Here is a 17,520-nt window from a genome sequence, read left to right on the forward strand (position 1 = left end):
GCAAAATGGCTGCAGTACAGGCCTAGCAGAGCATCACCAGAGAAGACACTCAGCACCTGGTGATGTTACCAGAGACTTCAGGCAGTCATTGCATACAAAGGATATGCAACAAAGTGCTAAACGTGACTAATTTCATATACATGACTGTAATGTGTTCTAAATATTTTTGTGTCCTGAAATGGCAGGTTAAGTACACAAAGTAATTTCTACTGCTGGAACCAAAATGTATAAAAATACCCTTAAATAAAATGGTATTTATTGTTTGATTGCAAGACAAAAGTGTTAGAGGTATTTTTATTTAAATGCGTTTGTGTTAATTAAAATTAATTAAACATGTATTGAATTATAAATGCTTGGAATGCAACTGAAATTGAATTGGAAGCCACATACTGACAACACAACCAAAACACTTAAAAACCCGCTCTTTTCAGATGGGTTTCAAGCCAAATTATACGTTGTAAAAAGTACATCCATCCTTGAGCAAACTTCATACAACAAGTAAAGTAGACCTAATTCATAAGATAGAGCAGTACTGAGCAAACAGTGGACTGTGCCCTCACTGGACAAGGCTGCTCGTGGTCAGGGACCTGGTGCCATGAAGTATAATTAGAATATATCCACCGTCCACACCTGTTGAATGTACAGTATACAATTTGAGGGAGTGCCATGAGAAATTATTGATGCATGCAAAAACATACACTTGCAGGACTAGGGAAATACCTAGTATTTTATGCATATCTGCCAGCTATATACAGTATCTGAATGAAATTAAGTTGTCAGAAGCTACCAAAACAGGACACCAGTTTTCAGCCATTGATTGGCATTATGGGATGAAACCTCTCAATGTGATCATATAGTTACTGTCTTTTCAGCCTGCATATATAGCCCTATTTTGTGTCTTACTATCTCTAGTCCAGGAGTGGCGTTTGCACAAATAAAACTGCGTAGGTAGCCACATCCTGACTGCTCTAAAGACTAACATGTACCATTCCAAATCATTTTTTTATATTCAGTAGCTATGTGAGATTCATCTTACCTTCATCTCCCATATTTCAACAAAGGGACAGTGAATCTGGAACACTATGCTCATTTTTGCCTTGGAAGTATAAAACTGAACTGAACCAATGCAATGGGTTTTCAAGTCATTCTGGCATGTAAGCCAAAGAATGTGTTAAAAAAATGTTAAAATTGCTGGATGCAAATTCTTGAATTCCTGAAAGCCTTTTCAGCATGCGACCGTTTATCTGCGGCAGACAGCAATTGCTATAATTACGGCATTGCACTTTAAGAAAATAAAGCATGAGGCTTAGTTCCTGGCCTTTGGTCTGAACTATACCTCTAAAGACGCGCTGCATACACTTGCAGCCTTGAATAGCTCCAAAGCCGCTGGCCGAGCTGAACTGAACTGACACGGGAGGGGATTTCTACCCTCAGCAGAACTCTCTCCACAGCTGGTGCACTTGTTCCTCAGTCAGACTCTGAAGGCTGTCATTATTTAGAGCAGAACCACAGCTCCAAAACGAACAGTTTAATGCCTCAGTCTTTGAGGCAACTGTGTGTACCACATGAAAAACTTGTTTTTTTAGAAGTTGAATGATTTCCCCACTAATTAGCTTCAGGGTTATGCCATTTTTGCTATGAATGGAGTTTAGTTTTATTTATAACTGTACGATCTAAAATACCCCAGCAGCAGATGGCTCAGATTGTCTTCAGACTAATTCAATAGATCGGTTGAAATGGAAAGTATTACTGCATCGTATTAAAATAATATTCACAAACAGGACATTAAATCATCGTAATCAGTATTCCTGAGGCAATAGCTTTTTGTAATTTGTTTGTATGCTTTGGCACTCACTTGATTAATGTCTTTGCTTAATTACGTGTCAGTAACATGCAAAAGAAGCCCACACCCTTTGTGTTGTTAGAGGCACTGAGGCAGTATGATTTACAAGGCAAGGTTTTATGCCAAATTTTTCCACTCACTCAGACCTTTCTTAGGATACGATCTACTGGCTGTACAGATGAGATTTTGAACAGTTAAAGCTGTAATATGCCCTCATAAATTTATCCCCTACAAAAAGCTATATTGCCTAACGTTCTCCCCACAAGTCATTTTATGTACCCTTTCCTTTTCTATTTTGCCTTTTGTCTCCCCAGTTTGGAATTTTGCCTCGCATGTCACCCCCAACCACACAAGAAACACTGCAGCTGAGATGTGTATACTCGTACATGCTCCATTGCACTTGGGTTCCAGCCAAGTTTCCACGCCACAAGCCACACAGGGTTCGGTAAGCGAGTTATAATCAAATGGAGGAGGAAGTAATGAAGACCATAGCAATCCCTTTCAGTGGACGCATTTCAAAATTGAAGAACTTTCAAGGGTGCAACAGTAATGTTCCATCCAGGGTTCAAGCAAAAGTCCTTCACTCTTGTTCAGTACTTTCAGAACATACAGTATGCCACCAGCTACCTTTACATTATTTGAATTAGTGTATATCATTTAATGATTGGATGATTCATGTCATCTACAATTAAATGCAATGGTATTGAGACAGTGACACATTTTTTGTTGTTGTGGCTCTGTACTTCAGCACATGGGACTTGAAAAAAACAATGAATATAGGGTTAAAGGACAGATGATCAGCTTTAAGTTAAAGGTATTTACATCCATATTGGGTGTTTTGTGTTGGAATGACAGTCTTTAAGGGGTGTTCTAGGGGACCAAAAGTAATTGCACAAATTAACATAATCTAAAAACCTATTTAGTACTTGGTTGCAAATCCTTTGCATCCATTGACTGTATAAAGTCTGTGACCCATAGGCATCAACAGATGCTAGTTATCTTTTCTTGGGCATTCTGCCTTCAGTCTTGTCTTCAGCAAGTACATGTTCAGTTGAATTCAGGATGAGTGATTAACTTATTTAGACATGAACGTTCCACTTGCTGGCCCTGAATCACTTTGCTTTAGCAGTGTGTTTGGATATATTGTCCTGCTACAAGATGAAGCCTCATACAATGAGTTTTGAGGCATTTAGTTGGATCTAAGCACAGAAGATTGATTGCATACATCTCTCGATGCTCCAGAACACATCATCAGTGATAGAACCTGGGGTCATTGGGTGTTTTGGGTCTTTCAACATCAGATACCCTTGTCAAGGTGACCCAGCCATGGTTGATCAGACCACAACTTGTGTTCAGGTGGCATTTGCTCCTCCCCATGGACCTTCTCTCCTGATCCAGAGCAATCTCGAGGCCTTCTCCACTGACTCTGTGATGTTCTTGATGGCTCTTCTCCTCCCCATTCCAGTGATACCCTGTACAGTCAAGGCTATGTAGAGTGATTGCTTTGCAAAACCTCTGCAGCCAACCTTGATGGGCATACACTTAGCCCTCCAGCCCTGCTTATGGCAGTCGATAACAAGGTCTTCGTACTTAGCACTCTTCCCCTCATGGGCCTTCTCCAGGCGGTCCTCCCACAGCACTGCCAGCTCTAAAAGGACTATTTTTTTTTGTCGCTTCTTAAACCGGGAGGATGTCTGACCTCAGGGTGGTTGTGACAATGTGCCATGGAAACTTCAGCTGCTTCTCCTGGTACACTGAAAGCTACCAGTCCTGCACAGTTGCCAGAATTCTTGAAGGCTTCTTGATTCCTGTGGGTAGCTGCTCTCCAGCCTTCACGAAGGTGATCATTTGGGTGGTAGGGTGTGCTCCTCTGCAGCTGCTGCTTCCCATATTGATGGCTTCCACAATAGGTTTCAGCACCTAGTCGTGACGCCAGGTCTACTAGCCTTCCCTAGAGCCTTTGAACAGCAGCTCAAGATGTGCTCCAAGGTCTCTCTGCCTGGGCATTGCAGGCAGTCTGGAGACTCCACTGCTGTCTCATGCCAACAGCTCTGCTGGACCTCTTGTCCTTCACCGCTGCCCTAACTTCCTCCTGGATCAGCCTGTGTCTTTCCTTCCCCTTGGCCATGTTGTACTGGGGAATTGACAGTGTTCCCAGGCCAGCCCTTACCTGGGTCAGTACTCCCACCAGGATACCGTGGCAAAGCCACGACTTCGCTTGCAGCACAGCCTCCTCCGCTCTGCATTTCCTCCCGCTCTTGACCACCACCCCTGCCTGGGCCCCCTTCGGATCACTGGATTCCTCTCTGGTACAAGTCACCTTAAACTCCTGTTCCAGGGACTTCAGGGGAAGCTGGAGCTTTATGTTGTTCCCATAGAGGGCAATGCTGCAGAGGCTCATTGCCAATCCCAGCCACCTCCTGACCTTCCTCTCCAAGCTCTCTACAATGGAGATGGGAACTTCGTAGACAAGCAGAAGATATTTATGTACACTTCAGAATTCATCCTGCTGTTGCCGACAGTAGTCAGATCATCAGTGAAGACAAGTTCTAATAGCATCTCCATCACAGATGAGGGGGTGCTTTGGATCATGAGCAGTTAATTTCTTTCTCCACACTTTCTCTTTCCATCACTTTGGTACACGTTAATACTCATCTCATTTGTCCATAGGACTTTATTCCAGAAAGCTACTGTTTTTTAAATGTTTTTTTTACAATAGCAAACTCTAAACTGGCCATTCTGTTCTTGAGACTGGTTCACATCATGTGGTGAAACCTCTGAGATTATGCTGGTGTAGTCTTCTCATTATGGTAGTATTTGATACATCTACATCCTGGAAATTATTATTATTTTTTGCTATTTTTTTCCCATTTTCTCCCCAATTTAGTCGTTATACCTATTCCCCGTGTGAATCACGGTCCTGGTCAATGAGCTATCCTCTGTTTGTCTGGGGAGGGCGTAGACTACCACATGCCTCCTCAGATACATGTGGAGTCGCCAGCCGCTTCTTTTCACCTGAGAGCGAGGAGTTTCACTGGGAGAGTGTAACGCATGCAGAGGTTCATGCTATCTCCCCCAGATCCCCTCCCTGGTGAACAGGCACCCCGACCAACCAGTAGGAGTTGCTAATGCAATGATCAGGACTCATACCCTCAGTGGCTCTGACTAAGCCGGAAGTACCGCTGCCGGGGATTGAACCTGGCTCTCTGCGGTGGTAGGCGAGTGCTTATACCTCCACACTACCCAGGCGGCGGAAAGTATCCTTGATCTGTTTAACAATTGATCAGGAGTTTTTCTTCACAATTGGTAGTATTTTTCAGTCATCCACCACAGTGGTCTTCTGGGGTCTGCAAGGTCATTTGCTAATGCCGAGTGCCGTGTTCTTGCTTCTGCACAATGTATAAAAAAGTTGCATACATTGCTGTTTCGGCTATATCTCTGATCAGTTTATTAAGATTTTTCAACCTCATGATGGCCTGCTTTATCGTTATTGTTAGTTTTATTGTGAATGTACTAATGATGCAATGGCACGCAGCCGGCCAAGAAACAGCTGACAGCCAATTGTCGCAATCACTTTTGCTGCCCTAAAATGGGGGACTATGTATAAAATGTGCTGTAATTCCTACAAGGATGATATGGATGCGAATACAGAAAATGTTAGTAAGAACACAAACCCAAAAAAAGGTGCTGATTAAAGGTCCATTAATCAAAGTGAAAAAGTCAAAATCGCACACTTCTCTCCATGCTGTTAAAAAGATGTTTTATTTGAAAATCACCAACATGTTGGTATCCATGTAATATGATATCTTGTATTAGATGGTTGAGGTTAAAAATGAGTTTGAACTTAATTATTGGATAATTGGATGATTACTTACAGGAATGTTTTTTAGGCTTCTACCTTCTGTGATATAATGACTTGTTGAACTGATACCATTGTTACACCCAGATGAAGGCATACTGCCAAAACATATCAGTGATTTTCAAATAATAAATGTTTTTAACTGCTTGGAGAAAAGCGTGTGATTTAGACTTTTTCGCATTGGATGTGAATACACTCAAGCTTTAACTTCATATTCATTGTCTGGTTTCAAATCCAGTGTGCTGGAATACAGAGTTAAAGCAACAATAAGTGTGGCGCTGTCCAAATACTTTTGCATTTAAGGCACATTGTGATTATCATTGTGCCGTTGCACTCAGAGGACAGTGTCATTGCTGCCAGCTGTCATGCATGACAGTGAAACTTAAGTGCTTCTCTGGTTGCTGTACTTTTTCCACGTAAATATGTGGTGCCAAATTTAGCTGACCTACAGTTAAGACATCCGCAGACCTGCTACTCCTACAGCTCAACAAACAGAATATACGTGGCTACATCTCACTGGCATATCCGAAACAAAACATGCTAAAATATATAAACACACTCACAGAAAACATAAATACACGTTTCCCCAAAATTCTAACAAGATGGCAGGTTTATTCACAATCAGCCTGATGCAAATAAGCATGGTGTGTATCCATGTAATAATGTTTGCTTTATTCAAATAACCTAGTTGCTTTAACATGATGCTACAACATCTTTGGTTATAGAATTGTTAGACTATTTAAATAGTATAATTATGTCAAAGCTCTAGGTATGAATGTGCTGGATCTAGTGCACTAGAGAAAACAGCACATTTTTGTTTTTTTTCCTTTACCATATATGCTTTCTCCAAAAAATATGGATAAAGTCAATGTATCCATTATACATAAAATTTAAATTGTACAGTATAGAGTTGTTTATTTGTCTACCCTATAAAGAGTAATTTGTACTATTTATAGGGTACCATTGTTTTATGACCAGGCCCTTGATTATGAATAACCACAACATGTGAAATGTAGTGGTTATTCAGAGAATGAGAGACAAAGTAAGAGGGGGTAGGGGAGACTTGCGACTTGCAGTGAAGTCAGTTGTTTTTCTGGCAGCTGGCCTCTTGCTGGTGACAGAACTTTCCGGAATAATGTACATTGGCTCAGATTCTGGGTCTTATAAACTGCAAGGAATGCTGGGTAAACAAAACATTCCATTTGTGTCTCAGCCCTGCCTCTCAGAGTCCATGAGCGCTCAATGGAAAGCCTCACTAATGAGTTGCAGACTGGAAGGGAAAATGTTGCCACTGTGCAAACAGGCCTAGGTGAATGACCAAAATTCCACATTACGCGGGAGTAACCCATCTACATGGAACAGAGAGAAGTCTTGAAATGTTGAAAAAAGAACAATTTTTATACATTGAATTGGCATGTGAAAAAAAACAAATTTTGTCATAACACAGCTTTCTTGACAAGAACTATCACAGGTCACATTCCGTTCTAAATGAATTCATTTGTGATTTTTCATCACCTTGTGCAAATCATTAGTATATTATTGTAGGCAAGGGCTCCCCTCAGCCCTGGGGTGGGAAACTCTTTTCTGCAGGGCCGTATCTGTTTCTGAAATTCATGCCAGCTTTTGCTCTTTATTACTTAAGATTATATGACTGAATAGCTGAATTTACCGGTCCCAACAAAAGCATTTTCAACAGACAAAAACCAAGTTTCTCATATATACCACGCATACACTCGATGAATAAGTTTATATGTTCTTCCTGTGTCCGCATGGGTTTCCTCCAGGCACTCCGGTTCCCTTCCACAGTCTAAAGACCTACAGGTAGGCTACTTGGAGAATCTAAATTCCCATAGGTATGTGTACGTGAGTGAATTATGACCTTTCCAGGGTGTATTCCTGCCTCGCCTCTAGCCCAATGCATGCTGGGATAGGCTCCAGCACCCCCCCCCCGCCCCACACCGTGACCAGGATAAGCAGGCATAGAAAAGGGATGGATGGAAAAACAAATTTAAAAAATATATAATAATGTAATAAAAAAATGCAGACTCTACTCTCATTCACACCAAACTGGCAAATTCTAGAACATTTCCACGTACGACTGCATGTGCGAAAACAGTGTCTCCTTACACAACAATGAATCCTCTGGTAGATCATGCACCCGCAGTCTGATTGTGCAAGATACAAATGAAATATTCTCCTATGATGCAATGACTGCACAGTTCAACTGGACTGCAGAAGGAAAAGAAGCAGCAACTGGCACGAGTGCCTGAATTAGCATCCAGTTTATGTATATTCCAGAAGATATTCCAGTTATGAGATCATCTTGCAGATAAATATACTTTCAGGGTACATTAGTTCTGCATCTCAAGCCTTTATGCAGTGCTCTATTCAGATCAAGAGGGATAAGAAATAATCTCTTTAATCTACATTATATGTAATAGAATGGCATTTTAGATTTGAATCTCACATAATGAAAATACAATTACATCTGCATCAGGCCCATTTGACTTTTTAGCATACACAAACCAAGGTTCACTGAAGTACAGTTTTGTGCAAATGTCAGACCCCCTGCTGCCTTCTGCTCCATCATAGCATATTGGGTGGCCTTTGATTGTTGTAGTTCCAGCCGATTAATATTGAGAATTCTTGGAATGAGATCTGCATTTGCAATACAAAGAACTGTTTGGTTGGATAGGCAATGTACCAATTCAAGGGCATTGCGCTTGTGATTCTAATGCTGTAACCTGAAATGTAGGCCTTGGAACTGAATGGTGCAGAATTACAGAAGAAAGCAGCCCAGCCAGTGAAAGTGGAGTCGACCGCAGTGCGTCATTAGCAGTCCCAAGTGTATGATTATGGTATGATGGGGCACCTGCGCAAAAACAGCTCTTTGAGTTTGTAATGGCACAGGGGATAATGCTGCCTCTCACGTCAGGCAGGGAGACAGAGGCAGTTAACTAGGTGTTAGCATGCCTGCCCACCCCCATAATAACCAGCTTTGCCCTACCAGCTCATTCAGCAAACTGTGTAAAAAAGCTCCTTATCTCGTCTCATTGGACATTGCCTGCCAATTATCAGGTGTTTTTTTTAAAACATGTTTGGGTTACTGCTGCATGAAAATAATTAACTCCACCCCTTCTGTCTTTCCAGGTAATTCTCTGACAGTGCGTTATTGTGATTTACTGTTCATATCGCCCCATGGTTTTGTACACACATGCAACGGAATTATACAATATTTGGTAATCAAATATCATTTTCATGACATAAAGGTGTATGATTGTACAGTGCCATGAAAAAGTATTTGCCCCTTCCTGATTTCCTCTTTTATTACATATTTGTCACACTGAATGGTTTCTGATCTTTAGACTAAATGTAATATCAGACAAAGGGAAACAAAAAACACACTTTTTCATTATTATTTAATTTATTTAATGAAAAAAGTTACCAAACAACCATATAAATTACTGTGAAAAAGTATCAGTAACTGCAACCAAACCTTTTATCTTCTGATCAGCCTGGTCTCTGAAAAGGGTGTGGCAACTGGGGTGGCCCCAGAAACCACCAGAAATGCCTCTGAATTCAAATCAAATCAATGATATAATAACAACAAAGAACTGCATGCTGTCAGGCTTCAGAACTGCATTTTGCAAAGAGAAGGAAACTGTCAGTGACATCATTTCATTGAAATATTGTTTTGTTCCATCTTTTTAGCACTGCCTTGCTGCGGCAGTAAGGAAGATAGATGTGATATATTTATTGGATAAATAATTCACTGAATCACTGTAAGTGTGGAACCTGACAGATTAGGGTCGAGTCTGGAGGGAGAGACAAAGCGGTCGGGGATTTGGAGCAGGCTCGGCAGACACTGAAGTCACAGCCACGTGGAGAACTTGGCTGTACCTGCGTCTGTTTTCATATTCTTGAGACACTCGGCTGCCGCTTCGCTCTTTGGAATACTCCTTGTCATTATGAGTGGTATGAGTGTGACCTCTGTTGGCTGACCCTCCTTCTACCAAGGCATCTCATTGGCTGTAGTCAGATCAGTTTGTCTGTCTTGATAAAAATCTACATGTGATTGTGTGCCAGACACTGAAATGTCCACTGGCAAGGGTGCATCGAGTGAAATCGCATAAGACAGAACGGATTTGGAAATATGAAATTGGCTAAAGTGTAGCCAGCAGAACGGTATTGCAGTTCGTTTCCAGTTTATTTGTCTGCTATGCTATCACACTCAGGCATAATACAAAGAATCCGCCTCCCTCTGTTGCTTTGGTTTCAAAGAGTAAAAGCTAAAGATGAATTACTTCAGGTTATTTTGCTGAAAGGCACTTTTCTATTATTCTTCTCATGTTTTAATGGAATAATGTTAGAAATGCAGGCCAGATATCTATTATGGAATATATAACCCTCTATTATTATTTTGGGTGTTATGACCCTTTTATGATATGCTTGATTTGCAAAATAGACATCATTATTCTGGCTGATAGTTGTGGCTTTACATATTATCCATTTAAACTGCTGGAATGTTTTACTGAAGTAGTTCAGCTTTTGTTCATCATTAAAGGGTACCACAGCTTTGTCCCACCCAAGATTGAAACCCACAACTTCTGCAACACAAGATCAGATCCATAACTGCTGCCATGCTTCTGCCAGCCCTATGGTCTAGTCCATGTCCAATTTGCCATGGGTTAGTGAGTATGATACGGATATGCTCGTGAATATAATTCATTAGTAAGTCAGACTGCTCCCAGTCCAAATATATCATGCATAATCATATCTCCAAGACAGCGAAGCAGGGAGTCATGTTACTGTTTATGGTTCCATATGTTACTCGGAGTTCTGGAAGAAATTTTTTTTTATCCTAATACATTCACCTAACCTATTATTTTGGTTATGTTTCTGCTGTGAGAAAAGCATGAAAATGCCACAGACCATTGCAGTGATTGAGATGAATTGCTGTTGAAAGCCGTGGAAATGTTCAGCCCCTCCAGGCAATGAAGCACTAATAGTTTCTTTTTTTAAATTCCTTAAATAGCTCTTGAATGAGACCATTCCTTAGATTAAAGGGCACCTAGTGTTGGTTTCTCAGAATTTGTGTGTGTGTGTGTGTGTGTGTGTGTGTGGACTCTTTGTGACCTTTGACAAGTTGTAATTGATCGACAACTGGTACAAATAACTTTAAAATGGCAAACAGTCATGTCAAGCTTATGTCATGGCAATCTGCCAGAGCTCAGAATCCCTTCCTTCACTCCTCTCTTCCGCACTACAAAACAGGAACCGGGAGGTCCCAGACAGAGTTATCCTGTTGGTACTGAGTTTTGGGTTTTGGCAGATAAATTATGGAGAGATGATAGGTTCATCTCTTCCGTGGCATGAAGAGGAGCTGTACGCATCTGAACTTGCTGCGGGACTGTTTTTTCCATCGCTTCCCCAAGCTCTGACAGTCTTCTGAAAGTATGGCTGCAGGTGCTGGCTCGCCCTGATGTGTCCTTCGGCTCCCCTCCACACAGCTCTCCCACCCTGCTGCTGTGTGCGCTCAGTACTCACAGACAGGAGGGCGACACCGGCTTTTCCACCGAGAGCAAAAACAAACAATGATTCATTTAAATCACATTTCATGGATCACAAATATTGAAGGAGAGTGATTCACCTGACGCCCCAACAATGTGTACAGTACCATAGCGCAGGTAGCCAACACACTCACCAGCTGAAGCGGCAGGAGAACCATTTAAATAGTGAACCATTTTACTGGAATTGAAAAGATTTATGAGCAATTTAAAAGATCATATGGCCAGACTGGAAATTTTTCTGGAACACCAGGGCACATGGGATATCATGGGACTGGGATTTATAATGGCTTACATGAGACTGTGTGGCCATTTAGTGCCGAATCCGAAGTCTCTCTCTCTCTCTTTCAGTGGTGAATTAAACAGAAAATTCACTCAAGAGCAATGTCTCATCTCATGTAGATGTTTTCAAACTTGATTCTCTGGACCCACTGTGCATGCTGGGTTTTTGCACCTCTGAATTGTAACAAACTGTCAGTCATTTGTAACTAGACCTTTTTTTAATTTAATGTTTAATTTTTCCCCTCTTAAGGCCACATTTATGCCTATAACTATGCTTGCAATTAAAAATGAATTGATATTCCTGACATTTTCTGTAATATACTATATGCCAAGCAATTCCTTCAGAAAGCAGTTACATTTTTAATCGAATAAATTATAGACTGACAGTTAAAATTGTTTGAGTTCTAATTGTTAAACCTCTAAACCATTTGTGGAGAGTTATGTGTTCAAGGAAAAATTACGGCATGAGCCAAATTTCCTGAGAAAAATTTATGGAAGAACTTAAACGTGTTTAGAGTGGCCTTCATTGATTTAGAGACTGACTGCTCACTCAGTGGGTCTCTGGGGCTAAGTTACAAAAGGTCCAGGTTTAAAGTGTAGTTTCCCCATCACTGCACAGGGACATTGTTTTTCGACTCAGATCAGAGAGCTGCCCCCTACTGGCCTACTAAAACTATTAACCACAGCAACCTAGTTTTCCAAGTACCGAAAATCCTGAACCCATTTTGCTCAACTATCAAGTATTTTGCTCAAGTTTTAATCTGTTTCTGACAGACATTTCTAACAGCTACAAGTAGCATGCAACATTTATTGTACATTTTAAAATGCACATACACAATCTTTGTTTTATTATCATGTTTTAACCATAATAAATTCTGAATGTCTGTGTCATGAAGACATCAGAACTTATGGGAAAATGAGTTCCAGAGGGGAAGCAGTAATTTCTTTCACTTTTTTTTTTTTTGGTCATATATTTTTTTCCCCCTGGATCCATGTGTTACATAAAGATAAAATAAATAAAACCTTCTGGTGGATAATTTAAAATCAGTCTTTACATGTTTTCTACACTTAATCACTACAATTATGGGATGGGTGCTCTACAACTACAGACTCCACAAACCATCAAAAGTATACAGACAAAAACTTGAAATGACTATTTAACAGAAAAGTGAAGTTGGAGCACTCTGATAGCGATGAGCACTTCTAGGAAGAAATAATTTATTTTGTGGAGACTTTATTTCCAAGGTTGACTGACCTTCTGGAATGAATTATGCTTTCCTCAGAGCAACCTGTGCACTGATTTCTTTTTTGCTTAAAGGTTAAATGGTTAAATGGTTTCAATAATGCAAATGGAAATATCAGTATCACAAATTCAATCAATTAGGCAATTAGATACAATTCTACAAATTATTATTTTTTTTTACAATATTCACAAGTTTATTTATACTCCAATTGCTATTTATGATATGTAAAAACGTATCCTTTGTTCACAAGAATGACACCAAAAAAAAATCATCATTCAGACCTTTGACTTAATTCCCTGGTGAATAGTCATTGAAGGTTTTCATCTGTATATTTTTTACAGATGTTTGAAAATTTTACCATTTGCCTAACGCACTCAAATATTGCATTAGTCAGCAAGTCATTATTGTTGAAAGCCTGCCTCTTTGGATATTTGTTTAAACTGATACTTTCACCCACAAAATCTTTTCTGCAAGTCTGGAAAATTAAGTATGAGCATGCCGTCTTTACTCATTCAAAATGCACTCTACAAGGGTATGTCCCTCTTATCCAATCATCATCTGCCATTCCATGCAGACATGCAGGCACTCCAGACTGCTGCCCTGAGCTATTCACCTGGCCTGATAACTGGATTTACCAAGCATTTGTCATTGTCAGTCTGCTCTGCAAGACCCACACATATGTGCAAAAAATTTAAATAAATAAATAAAAAACCTTTTTCATTCCTGAAACGTCTGTTACAATTTCAAAACGATATTTTCTGCAGGTACACAAGCTGCTTTGGACACTTTAAAGAAATGGGTCTTATGTAGGATGCATAACACCTTAATAAATACTACATGGTGCATCATAAGTAACTTGATATGACCACCTCCCTTTAATCTAAGATCAGCTGAGTCTGTTTTACGTTCTAAAACTCTTGAAAACCCAACTGTTAAAATTGATGTTTTTATAATTGCTGTTGTCTTCTCTTTTATGTTTTCACTATCTGCACTTTATGTATATATTTGTTTTATGTTTCTCGTTTTAACTGCTTTTTCATTGTGAAGCACATTGTAACCTTTATTATAGTGTTAAAATGCTTGTTGTTGATGCTTTTTAATCTTATAAAATGGTAATAATACCTAATTAGGCTCATGATAAGCGTTTGGGCCCATATTGCCAACATATTTCTTAAATGACTATACTATGGCAAAAAATTTATAGAGAAACACTGTGATCAGGTTCAAAGACTTAAGAGTCTCATCAAAGCTCTCAGGGAGCAATGATTCAACTCCCTATTACACTGAAATATGCTGGTTCAGCAGAAGTATGCTCACATTATCTTTATTGCATCTGCACTCTACATCAGTTTTTTCAAAATATCGCACAACATCATGCTCGCAGCATTATTCTTTTATGATACTGATCTACATTCTTCCACTTGAAGAGAATATTATATTTGCGGCTAATCTATCAGAAATCGCCATAGCTGAGGGCAGAGCTAATGCTGGGGTTTAAGTCTAAACAAGAATATTGTTGTAGCTCTGAAGCGCTCCTGTAAATATAGAAATTAATAAACAACCAAACTTGAATTGTGTTGGCACAGGGATTGGTTTGGCCCCAGACGAATGCATCAGGTGTTAATGCCAGGGCCCGGCTGTGGCCAAAGACACTAAAGCGGTACTCTCCTCAGAGCCCATTCAGCTGTATGGACTCCAATTTCCAGTTTTACCCAGCAGAAAACCACACAGCCACTGACACTCCACCCTTTCAGTGTCCTTCCGTGAGATGCCGACCATCTGACTTGACTTCCTGCCCCATTCCAAGCAGAACGACAGCAAGGGGCTGAAACGGCCTCTCCGAAACCGCTCGAGCAGGGTGGAGTGCTCGTCTGGTCTATTTCTTGCTTCGGTCCACCAGCATGTGTATGTGCGAAGCTAAATGCAGTCTTCTCTTTATTGACCAGGGTTTCTGGAGACTGAAATACAAGTGAGGCTGAAAGGAGTTTGTCTTGTATGTGGCCCAGTGGAATGGAGGCTGCACTGAAGGCTCAGATAAGATTTACCGGATTGGCGAGGCTATGGCTGTGCAGATCTTTTCCCAGTGGAAAAAAGTTTTTCGACCCACAACAAATTCAGACATGTTGAAGGACTGCACGTTCTGATTGGTTAACCTTTCTGTTCTCTTGGTCATTATCATGCCATCTATTTCTTACCTTGTAAAGAAGGCAGACCAAAGCTTTGACCTCTAGCCATAGGTTCATTGTAATTATATATCACTTACTAATTTTGAAGAATTGTCCCGTAATGATAATTTATTGAGCAAACATTGTGGCATGTACCCCATTGATTTATATCTAATTATTCTCATATGCTTCTCATATTTTGATGGATTTATGATGATGTGAGAGCCTTTTCATGCAGGGTGTTCTATTTTCATTTCTATTTTCCTTTCTTTTCTGCTCATTCTATGTTCGCCTCTCTTAGGGTACAAGGGCCTTCCTTGAGAGAAAAACACCACTTCGTGCTTTTTGTTTTTGCAGGGATAAGTGGGTGGCATTAGTCAAATTCTGGGAACAGGATGCACTGTGACCCCTGCTCTGGCTGTAACTGCTGTTGTCTGTAGTAGCTGTCTGCCCAAGGGCAAGCCTCCCTCCCTTCCTGTGTTCCTAGGTGTCTAAAGCAAAGAGCCTGGAAATTTATATATGAGACCAATAACAAGTTTGGCCTTATGCACCATGCATTATTGTGACCAGTGTTAGTTTCAAACAAACAATATTATATGTATTCTACAGTATATATAGCATTAACTTGAATCCAAATACACCCATACTCGTCTTGATTATGAGAGTTAATAGTTTCCATTGTTTTGCCCACAGTCTTGTGTGTTCTGAGGGAAAATGTACCTTGGGGTTATGTATCTATGACTAACGCCTATTTTAATATTGTGTTTTTATTAATATAATTCTGTGAGCCTTTGTTGATGTAAAAATGCAAGTTGAAACTGTCTGTCTTTGAGAAAGAGGCATACAGGAGGGGTGAAAGAAAATAATGGGACCTATTTAGTTCATTTATGGTGAAGCTGGCTGCACGCCTGGAAAGTTTTTCCTTCTTAATGTTCTTCTCAGAATAGATACAGGTGCCTTTTACTTAAAAGTAAAAATGTAAAGGCATTAAGCTAGCTAAAAGAGATGCTAAAAGATATTACGTGAGTTTAGCTACTGCGGGGGGGGTGGTCTGGAGCCAATCCATCACACATCATTCACTCCCACACTCATACCTATGGGCAATTTAGAGTTTCCAATTATCCTACCTGCATGTCTTTTAACTGTGGGAGGACCCACAACCTTCTTGCTGTGAAGTGACAGTGCTACCCACTGCACCACTGTGCCGCACTAGGGTACATATATAAAAAATTATGTTTGGGCAACAGGACACAATCCTTTAAAATCTTTGTCTGAGCTCCCTTGGGAAAAAGCACCCCCTGTGATGGGGCTCTGCGATTTCCGCCAGCACTGTTTCTAAATATACTGTATTGTACAACTACAAGTGTGGAACTGAGATCATTTTTCTGAAATCGTTTTCTTTCACTGTCGATGAAGATGGATTGCAGTTATATATCAGCATTGGGAGGGGCCTCAGCTCAAACCCCCACATATGTGCAACACTGTTATTTCTGTTCTTGATTGTTATGTGACACATAGAAGCGTGTTTTTTTAAACTGCTATGTTTAATGTCATGTTTTGATGTCCCACTTCATCATATGGCACATAAACGTGGCTTAAAGCACAACCACAACAAAAAAGTTTCAATCCATATAACCTATGAGCCACTGTGTTTGCGATCAAAAGGTCAGTAGTTGGAACCTCTGGAAGGCATTGCTTTTCATGCTATGTATAAAAATATCTTTGAGACAAATGTTTTTGTGTGTATTGTGTGTAGCCATTTAAGTTCAAGCCATTTAAGCCATTTAAGTTTAAGTGTGTATAATTACAGAAAATTACCATATTCGTTGAAGATTATTTATTTCCCACATTTGGCCCATATTGCCTTTTTAAATATTTCATCCATTTTTATTTTTTATTTTTGGAATCAGAAATTTTAGGTCTCAAGCTGCCGCTGTGTTGCCTGTGTGAAAGAGCCCTGCAGACATGCCAGCAGCACTATTCTCTGGACAGTGACCCAGTGACTATTTTACACACTGCAGCCCACATAGCACTACAGGCAGGAATCAGCACTGTTCATCATAGGGACAAACCTCTGCTAGCCTGTAAGTCACTGGAATTTAAAAATATAGATCATTTATAGATCATATAGACAGTTTTTTCTTTCTGTATGCAATAACATTCAGCATTTTGTTAGAGTCCCATGTCCACATTGAAGGTTTGGGCGAGCATGTGCAGTTTTCTGTGGTTTTCACTTAGTAGATACATCAAACCGTTGTTTAGTTTATTGTCTAGTTCATCCACAGATGATAGTATTGTAAGGTCAGTGACCTAGAATGGTCTGGGTCAAGGATGTTTTCGAGGTGGCCTTGGAAGGTGAGTATAGCATTATCGGCTTGGTTTTCTTCCAGTTCAACAATATGGAGGAATTACAAACAGGAAGAAAAAGACTTTGCTGTGGGAAGCAGTTCTCTTATTATAGGGTATGAGAACTTTGGAAGGCTCCATATGTTCTTCTGAGTTCCTCTGTCATTGACCACAGTTATATAAAGATTTTAATTACTGGACTGTCCAGCCATGC

Source organism: Anguilla anguilla, chromosome 8 (genome assembly GCF_013347855.1).
Source record: "Anguilla anguilla isolate fAngAng1 chromosome 8, fAngAng1.pri, whole genome shotgun sequence".
Classification (NCBI taxonomy): Eukaryota; Metazoa; Chordata; class Actinopteri; order Anguilliformes; family Anguillidae; genus Anguilla; species Anguilla anguilla.